The sequence below is a fragment of the Pan troglodytes genome, chromosome 5 (genome assembly GCF_028858775.2).
Source record: "Pan troglodytes isolate AG18354 chromosome 5, NHGRI_mPanTro3-v2.0_pri, whole genome shotgun sequence".
NCBI lineage: Eukaryota > Metazoa > Chordata > Mammalia > Primates > Hominidae > Pan > Pan troglodytes.
The window spans coordinates 143780041-143789184 of record NC_072403.2 but is presented as its reverse complement, the minus strand read 5'-3'; the positions used below and the strand labels follow the sequence as shown (position 1 = coordinate 143789184).

Below are 9144 nucleotides of genomic sequence, written 5' to 3'. Positions count from 1 at the left end.
CTTCAAACTGCTGGGCTCAAGGGATCCTCCCACCTCAGCCTCCTGAGTAACTGGGACTACAGGTGCACACCACTATGTATGGCTAATTTGTTTTTGTATCTTTTGTAGACATGGAGTCTTGCTTTCGGGCTTAGGCTGTGTCTCAATTATTAACTTCACAAACAACTGATGGAAAGAGGTAAAACTGGACCTATTATTCTCTGAAATGTTAGATTTATGTCAATTGTATTTCACAAAGTGTAGACCACTAGCCTCAGAATTACCTAACGTGTATTTATAAGGAAGAGCTACAGACTGTCGTGAGAGTGATGGGCAGGATTCTACCTGTCAGTAGGGTTTACTGAGTTTTATAGACAGTAATGGTAGAGAACCACAGCCTCAAGCCAAGTTTCCCCAAGCAAACCATAATTAGGTTCATCCAATCAAAGGGAGAGAGGCCAAAGTGGGTTTAAAATGACACATTGTATTATAAGAATGAGCATAGCAGAAGAGTGGCTTATACTCCCTCTTAATTAGAGAAACATCTAAACCTCCTGAAATAAACAGGAGATTCTGAATGTGACAAGCAGAGCCAGAATTGTCTCTGAACTCTGCCCCCCAGCTTTTCAGAACCCTGATTTTTCTCACTAATTCCCTCAAATATGAGGAAAAGCAAATTGACTATATAGGTTTACCTATTCCTTTTCCTGACTACTTTGGGATGGAAATCAGTTGTCTTATTTAGCTAATGCTGCATAACAAATCATATGTCGATTTATTGGCTTTGCACAATTTCCTATTTTTCACGATTCTGTGGCTTGTCTGGGCTCATATAGGTTGTTCTTCTTATGGGCTTTTCTGGGGTCACTTGTGCCGCAGCAGTCATCTGGTAGCTCTATTGGGACTGGAGAGCATAAAATGGCCTTACTCTCTCATATGAGACCTTGGTGCTGGCTGTGAGCCTGGATCTCTCTACTGGATAGTCTCTCAACATTCAAGTAGTTTAACCTGAGCTTTTTTTCATAGTGGTAGGAGCTCCATTTTCGGAACCTAAAGCAGAAGCTGCAAACCTCCTAAGGATGACTTATAAAATGCAAAATGTCACTTCTGCCACATTCTGTTGGCCAAAGCTAGTCCCAAGGCTAGCCTACATTCAGAGGATGCGGAAACAGGCTCTGCCTGTTGATGGGGGAGCAGCAAAGTCACTCTGAAAAGGAGCATGCAGAATGGAAAGATAAAACAGTCGCTACAGAAAATGGTAACATGATGGGAAAACTGGTGAAACAAGGAAAGGGAAAACAAGGACAGGTACAGTGGCATGCACCTGTACTCCCAGCTACTTGGGAGGCTGAAACAGGAGGATTACTTGAGCACAGGAAAAAAGTAATAGAAAACAGAGTTGACAGAGATGTGTTATCTCCTCGGTAGGTGATAAATAAATGGGCCAAAGTATAAGAGCACTCAACACAGGAATTATTTATACCTCAAATGAAGAGGAACTTCATATGAGACACAATTCCAGAAGAGGAAAACAGCTCAGATACCATGGAAAGTCTGAGGACAACCTCAATCCATCCTTTCTTCTACCCCTAACTTTCATGCACGTCCCTGTGAAGAGACCACCAAACAGGCTTTGTGTGAGCAATAAAGCTTTTAATCACCTGGGTGCAGGCAGGCTGAGTCCGAAAAGAGAGCCAGCGAAGGGAGATAAGGGTGGGGCCGTTTTATAGGATTTGGGTAGGTAAAGGAAAATTACAGTCAAAGGGGGTTTGTTCTCTGGCAGGCAGGAGTGGGGGGGTCGCAAGGTGCTCAGTGGGGGTGCTTTTTGAGCCAGGATGAGCCAGGAAAAGGACTTTCACGAGGTAATGTCATCACTTCAGGCAAGGACCGGCCATTTACACTTCTTTTGTGGTGGAATGTCATCAGTTAAGGTGGGGCAGGGCATATTCACTTCTTTTGTGATTCTTCAGTTACTTCAGGCCATCTGGGTGTATACCTGCAAGTCACAGGGGATGCGATGGCTTGGCTTGGGCTCAGAGGCCTGACATTCCTGCCTTCTTATATTAATAAGAAAAACAAAACAAAATAGTGTTGAAGTGTTGGGGAGGCGAAAATTTTTGGGGGATGGTATGGAGAGAGAATGGGCCATGTTTCTGAGGGCTGCTTCAAGCGGGATTAGGGGTGGCGTGGGAACCTAGAGTGGGAGAGATTAAGCTGAAGGGAGGTCTTGTGGTAAGGGGTGATATTGTGGGGATGTTAGAAGAAACATTTGTCGTATAGAATGATTGGTGATGGCCTGGATACGGTTTTGGATGAATTGAAAAACTAAATGGAATAACAGAAGGAGAAAAACAGGTATAAAAGGTCTAAGAATTGGGATGACTCAGGATATCTGATTAGAGAGCGCCTAAGGAGATTCAGCATAGTCCTGCCAGCAAAGATTATTTATTTACTTCAAGAGTTAAGAGTGGCAGTTTGGGGATAGCACCAGGAGATATCAGCTGTGATGGCTTGGAAGAACAGTGTAAACAAGAGCAGGGTATGTATGAGTAGTTGAGAATGGTGAATAGGAGTATGACTAGACAGAAGATAGTAGGGATGACAAGTTTTTTTGGGGCACAGTCTAAGTTCTGGTGTCTGGAATGAGACTGGGGCCTAATAAAAAGGAGCATCTATACAGGAGCTCAAATGGGCTGTACCCTGTAGCATTCCGAGGACAGGCCTGAATTCTGAGAAGGGAAAGTGGTAAAAGTATTGTCCAGTCCTTTTTAAGTTGGTGGCTGAGCTTGGTGAGGTGTGTTTTTAAAAGACCTTTAGTCCATTCTACTTTTCTTGAAGATGGAGGACCCTAAGGGATATAAAGGTTTCACTGAATACTAAGAGCCTGAAAAGCTGCTGGCTGATTTGACTAATAAAGGCTGGTCTGTTATCAGACTATATTGAGGTGGGAAGGCTAAACTGAGGAATTATGTCTGACAGAAGGGAAGAAATGACTGCAGTGGCCTTCTCAGACCCTACAGGAAAGGCCTGAACCTATCCAGTGAAAGTGTCTACCTAGACTAAGAGGTATTTTAGTTATCTGACTCAGGGCATGTTGAGTAAAGCTAATTTGCCAGTCCTGGGTGGGGCAAATCCTCAAGCTTGATGTGTAGGGAAGGGAGGGGGCCTGAATAATCCCTGAGGAGTAGTAGAATAGCAGATGGAACACTGAGAAGTTATTTCCTTGAGGATAGATTTCCTCGATGGAAAGGAAATGAGAGGTTCTAAGAGGCGGGCTAGTGGCTTGTACTATAGCATAACCTGCTTTTGCTGGTGTGTGGCGATTAGGCCTGGTGGAACCGCCATCAATAAATCAAGCGTGATCAGGGTGAGGAACAGGAAAGAAGGAAATCTGGGGAAATGTGAATGTCAGGTGGATCAGAAAGATACGGTCATGGGGGTCAGGTGTGGTATCAGGAATAATGTGGGAGGCCGGATTGAAGTCTGGGCCAGGAACAATGATAATTGTGGGACTTAACAAACAGTGAGTACAGCTGAAGGAGCCGGGGAGCAGAAAGTATATGCGTCAGGTATGAGGAAGAAAATAGATTTTGGAAGTTATGAGAACTGTAGAGAGTGAGTTGAGCATAGTTTGTGATTTTGAGGGCCTCTAAAAGTATTAAAGCAGCAGCAGCCGCTGCACGCAGACATGAGGGCTAGGCTAAAACAGTAAGGTCAAGTTGTTTGGACAGAAAGGCTACAGGGTGCGGTCCTGGCTCTTGTGTAAGAATTCTGACCGCACTAATCATGCCTAGGAAGGAAAGGAGTTGTTGTTTTATAGAAGGTGCTTGGGTTTGAGAGATCAGTCGGACACGATTGGCAGGGAGAGCACGTGTGTTTTTATGAGAATTATGCCGAGATAGGTAACAGATGAGGAAGAAATTTGGGCTTGATTGAAGTAATGGGAGCTGTCTGTGAAGCTTTGTGGCTGTACAGCCTAGGTAATTTGCTGGGCTTGATGGGTGTCAGGGTCAGTCCAAGTGAAAGCGAAGAGAGGCTGGGATTAAGGGTGCAAAGGAATAGTAAAGAAAGCATGTTTGAGATCTAGAACGGAATAATGGGTTGTAGAGGCAGGTATTGAGGATAGGAGAGTATATGGGTTTGGCACCATAGGGTGGATAGGCAAAACAATTTGGTTGATAAGGCGCAGATCCTGAACTAACTTGTAAGGCTTTTCTGGTTTTAGGACAGGTAAAATGGGGGAATTGTAAGGAGAGTTTATAGGCTTTAAAAGGCCATGCTGTAGCAGGCGAGTGATAACAGGCTTTAATCTTTTTAAAGCATGCTGCGGGGTGGGATATTGGCGTTGAGTGGGGTAAGGGTGATTAGGTTTTAATGAGATGGTAAGGGGTGCATGATCGGTCGCCAAGGAGGGAGTAGAGGTATCTTATACTTGTGGGTTAAGGTGGGGGGACACAAGAGGAGGACTCAAAGGAGGCTTTGGAATGAGAAGAAGAGCGGCAATGAGATATAGCTGTAGTCCAGGAATAGTCAGGGAAGCAGATAATTTAATTAAAGTGTCTCAGCCTAATAAGGGAACTGGGCAGGTGGGGATAATTAAAAAGGAGTGCTTAAAAGAGTATTGTCTAAGTTGGCACCAGAGTTGGGGAGTTTTAAGAGGTTTAGAAGCCTGGCCGTAAATACCCACAACAGTTATGGAGGCAAGGGAAACAGGCCCTTGAAAAGTAGGTAATGTGGAGTGGGTAGCCTCCGTATTGATTAAGAAGGGGATGGACTTACCTTCCACTGCGGGAGTTACCCCAAGCTCAACGTCCGTGATGGTTTAGGGGGCTCCGAGGCCATTGGGCAGTGTCAGTCTTCAGCTGCTAAGCCGAGAAGATCTGGGAAGGAGTCAGAGAGCCTTGGGCCAGAGTTCCAGGGGCTCTGGGAGTGGCTGCCAGGTGAGTTGAACAGTCCGATTTCCAGTGGGGTCCCACACAGATGGGACACGGTTTAGGAGGAATCCCGGGCGGCGGGCATTCCTTGGCCCAGTGGCCAGATTGCCAGCCCGTGTAGCAAGCTCCTGTGGGAGGAGGTTCTGGAGGAACGCCTGGCCGCTGTGGTTCAGGCATTTGGAAGTTCTTGTGTGCTGGAGATGTGGCTGGGGTTTGTCTCACCATGGAGGCAAGGAATTGCAACTTTTTTCTATTATCCTACACCTTGAAGGCGAGGTTAATTAAATCCTGTTGTGGGGTTTGAGGGCCGGAATTTAATTTTTGGAGTTTTATTTAATGTTTTATTAATGTCGGGTAATAAAATGTATTTTGAGAATAAGACTGCCTTTTGACCTTTTAGGGTCTAGGTCTGTAAAGTGTCTCAGGGTTGCTGCCAAACAAGTCTGGATTTTTATATTTGATGAAAAAGAGCCTAAACGCTCTCTGATTTGGGATAAAGAAAAAGGAGCATTAACCTTGACTATGCCTTTAGCTCTAGCCACCTTTTTAAGAGTAAATTGCTGGGCAGGTGGGGTAGGGCTAGTCATGGAATGAAACTGTAAGCTGGACCAGGTGTGAGGAGGGGAGGTGATAAAAAGATTACAGGGTGGAGGAGCAGAGGCTGAGGAAGAATTGGGACCTAGCTCGGCATGGTGAGGAGCAGTCTGGGGAGGAAGGGAGAGGTCAGATGGGTCTGTAGAAAAGGAAGATTAGAAAGACTCAGTGACACGTGGGGTTGGTACTGAGGGGACACGCGGGAGGGAAAGAAGGAAGATTTGGGACGAGTTGCACTGGGCACAGAGACTAGGAAAGGACTGATGTGTAAAAGAATGCCTGGACATCAGGCACCTCAGACCGTTTGCCTATTTTACGACAAGAATTATTTAGATCTTGCAGCATGGAAAAATTCAAAGTGCCATTTTCTGGCTATTTGGAACTACTGTCGAGTTTGTATTGGGGTCAAGTGGCATTGCAGAAGAAAATAAGGCATTTAGGTTTTAGGTCAGGTGTGAGTTAAAGAGGTTTTAAGTTTTTGAGAACACAGGCCAAGGGAGTAGAAGGAGGAATGGAGGGTGGAAGTTTGCCCATAGTGAAAGAAGCAAGCCTAGAGAAAAGGAGGGAAGGGGTTCGGGGGATCTTACCTTCCAGAAAAGTGGGAAAAGGGGTTGGGGCACAGAGAGAAGAGGTTGGGGCATGGAAATAAGGGATGAGGTGCAGAAATAAGGGGTCGGGGCACGGAAATAAGGGATTGGGGTGCAGAGATAAGAGGTCGGGGCATGGAAATAAGGGATTGGGGTGCAGAGATATAAGAGGTTGGGGCACAGAAATAAGGGATTGGCGCACAGAGATACGAGGTTGGGGTACTTGCCCCTCCTCTAGAAAAGCGGGACTTGCCGCTAAGGGTGAAGGAGAAGGGGTTGAGGGGTACTTGCCCCTCCCCCAGAAAAACAGAGAAGGGGTACAGACAAGGAGAGAAGGGGTTGGGGTACTTGCCCTGTCCCCCAGAAAAGCAGAGAAGGGGTAGAGACAAGGAGAGAAGGGGTTGGGGTACGTGCCCCTTCCCCAGAAAAGCGGGACTTGCCGCTACGGGTGAAGGACCAAGGCAGGCGTCCCTGCGTGGTCCGACACCTTTGAAACGTGGGTGAATAATCAGAGAGGCGCCCCTGAAATGATTAAACACCAAGGGAAGGCTGCCTTCCCAGTCCGTGACCGGCGCCGGAGTTTTGGGTCCACGGATAAAACGTGTCTCCTTTGTCTCTCTCAGAAAATGAAAGGAATTGAAATTAAGAGAAGGGAGAGATTGAAGAGTGGAAAGGAGAAAGTGGTTGAGGGACAGTGAGAGAGGTTGGAGAAGAGAGTAAGAAGAGGCCGCTTACCTGATTTAAAATTGGTGAGATGTTCCTTGGGCTGGTCGGTCTGAGGACCTGAGGTCGTAGGTGGATCTTTCTCACGGAGCAAAGAACAGGAAGACAGGGGATTGATCTCCCAAGGGAGGTCCCCCGATCCAAGTCACGGCACCAAATTTCATGCACCCCCGTGTGAAAAGACCACCAAACAGGCTTTGTGTGAGCAATAAAGCTTTTAATCACCTGGGTGCAGGCAGGCTGAGTCCGAAAAGAGAGTCAGCGAAGGGAGATAAGGGTGGGGCCGTTTTATAGGATTTGGGTAAGTAAAGGAAAATTACAGTCAAAGGGGGTTCTCTGGCGGGCACGAGTGGGGGTCACAAGTTGCTCAGTGGGGGAGCTTTTTGAGCCAGGATGAGCCAGGAAAAGGACTTTCACAAGGTAATGTCATCACTTCAGGCAAGGACTGGCCATTTACACTTCTTTTGTGGTGGAATGTCATCAGTTAAGGTGGGGCAGGGCATATTCACTTCTTTTGTGATTCTTCAGTTACTTCAGGCCATCTGGGTGTATACGTGCAAGTCACAGGGGATGCGATGGCTTGGCTTGGGCTCAGAGGCCTGACACTAACCTTCCTTTTGGCTTCAGAAAAGTTGATAAGCTACAAAATGTTCCTCCCTGACACTGTAAAGGAAGAAACAAATAACTCAGACACAATTTGGAAGATGGTCACCTATCCATCTCAGAGTAAAATAGAATGTCGATCGTGAATAACATAAAAAGAAATGGCATTAAACTCAGTAAATATGCTATAGGGTTAAAACAAGAAAACAAAGGAAGAGAGGAAACAAGGAAGGATGGAATAAAAGAAGGAAAGAGGGAAGAAAGAAATGGAGGGAGAGAGGAAGGTAGAAAGGAAAGGCTCATTCCACCTGCTCCACTTAGAAGAAAATACAGGTGATAAAAAATGAGAATAAACACTGAAAAAATGTTTCATGTTATATAACAGGTTGATAGGAAGGAATACAAATCCAATAAATAAAAAGAAGCTCAAAGAAGAAACAATAAAACAATAGAAAGAGATTTTAAAACAGGGAATAGCAGGTCCCAAAAAAAATAAAAATATAGAAATAATAAACTAGAAATAGCAGGTAATATAATAAGCATTGATAAAAAATGAAAGCAAGGGGACATATAGGAATGTTTGAGATAATCACGGTGATGAAAAATATTTGTAAAAGAGATTAATGCAATAATCAAGAAGCTAACAAAGAAGGCAGAACGTTAACTGTCATGGGTTGCATAGATGCTTGTTAATTTCTTCCTTATACTTCACAGTATTTTTTTTTAATTTTCAAAATATAAAATCTGCCATTAGAAAATCTCTATTGTTTTTAAAAGGGAGGTTATGGGAGGTGGGGAGGTGTTAGGAGGCAGTAAGAAACTGACATATAAAAAAGGGACAGCTTAGTAAGGAAATAAAGACAGAAAATATAAACCAAGTACTATTAGTCCTGTCCCACAGTAAAAAGAGAAGCCTGAGAGAGCCAGAGGCAACAAAAGGAACGGGGTAAAGACAATAGAAAAATGGAAGGACAAGAGCATATTCAAGAAGAGAGATGGAAGCAGTACAGAGGTGGGAATTACAGGTGTGTGTGTGGGAGGGGGTGTGTGTGTGATTTGAGAAACAAAGCCTTGTAGGAAGTGAGGCATCAGGTCTGAAAGAAAAAGAGTTACACTTCCTCTATGAGGGACTAGAAAGAATGTCAACAGGTGTGAACTCAAATGCTTGAAAGTGGAAAGGAAGATGATACAAAACAAATGTCTTGTGCAGTGCAGCAGAATTCAAGCCAGAATAACTGGTTTAGAATGCAACTACTGATGGAATAGAACTTAATGAAAGAACAGGAACATTTTCAATGTGCTTTCAGAGGAGACAATATAAAGTATTGTTTAAATATATGAGCTTTGCCAAGTCCTGGGTTCAAATTCTTGCTTGGATAATGTAAATCATTTAGCACAATGTCTGGAACAAAACCCAGTAAATGATAGCTACGATTATTTTTATATTTGTATTTGATCTATTTCAGAGATGTCTTGGTTATCACAATATTGCTGATTCATTGGGTCTATGAAAATTTATGTTCCATATTTCAGTTTCACTGTCAACTATCCATCAGACACCTGATGGATGGGATAATTTTGTTTACCTCTAATTCACTTCACTACTACCTTAGCCAATGCTAAACTCCATTGCCCTGAATTTCAAAGATAGGAGGGAGGGTGAGAAAATGTCTCTCCTCTTTGGTAAAGTGTGTGAAAGTTGCCCAAAATCTATTTATTCCAGA

The 9144-nt window shown here is 44.3% G+C and overlaps 1 long non-coding RNA gene across 1 annotated transcript; it reads right to left on the bottom strand.

Annotated features, from left to right (window-relative positions):
- Window positions 1-1617: 1617 nt before the first annotated feature.
- Window positions 1618-7407, bottom strand: LOC112209427 (uncharacterized). Its single transcript, XR_002944152.3, has 3 exons — window positions 6830-7407; window positions 4759-4859; window positions 1618-1975 (listed from the first exon to the last, which is right to left on the bottom strand). It is a non-coding gene; the product is annotated as an uncharacterized LOC112209427 (long non-coding RNA).
- Between the last annotated feature and the right edge of the window lie 1737 nt (window positions 7408-9144).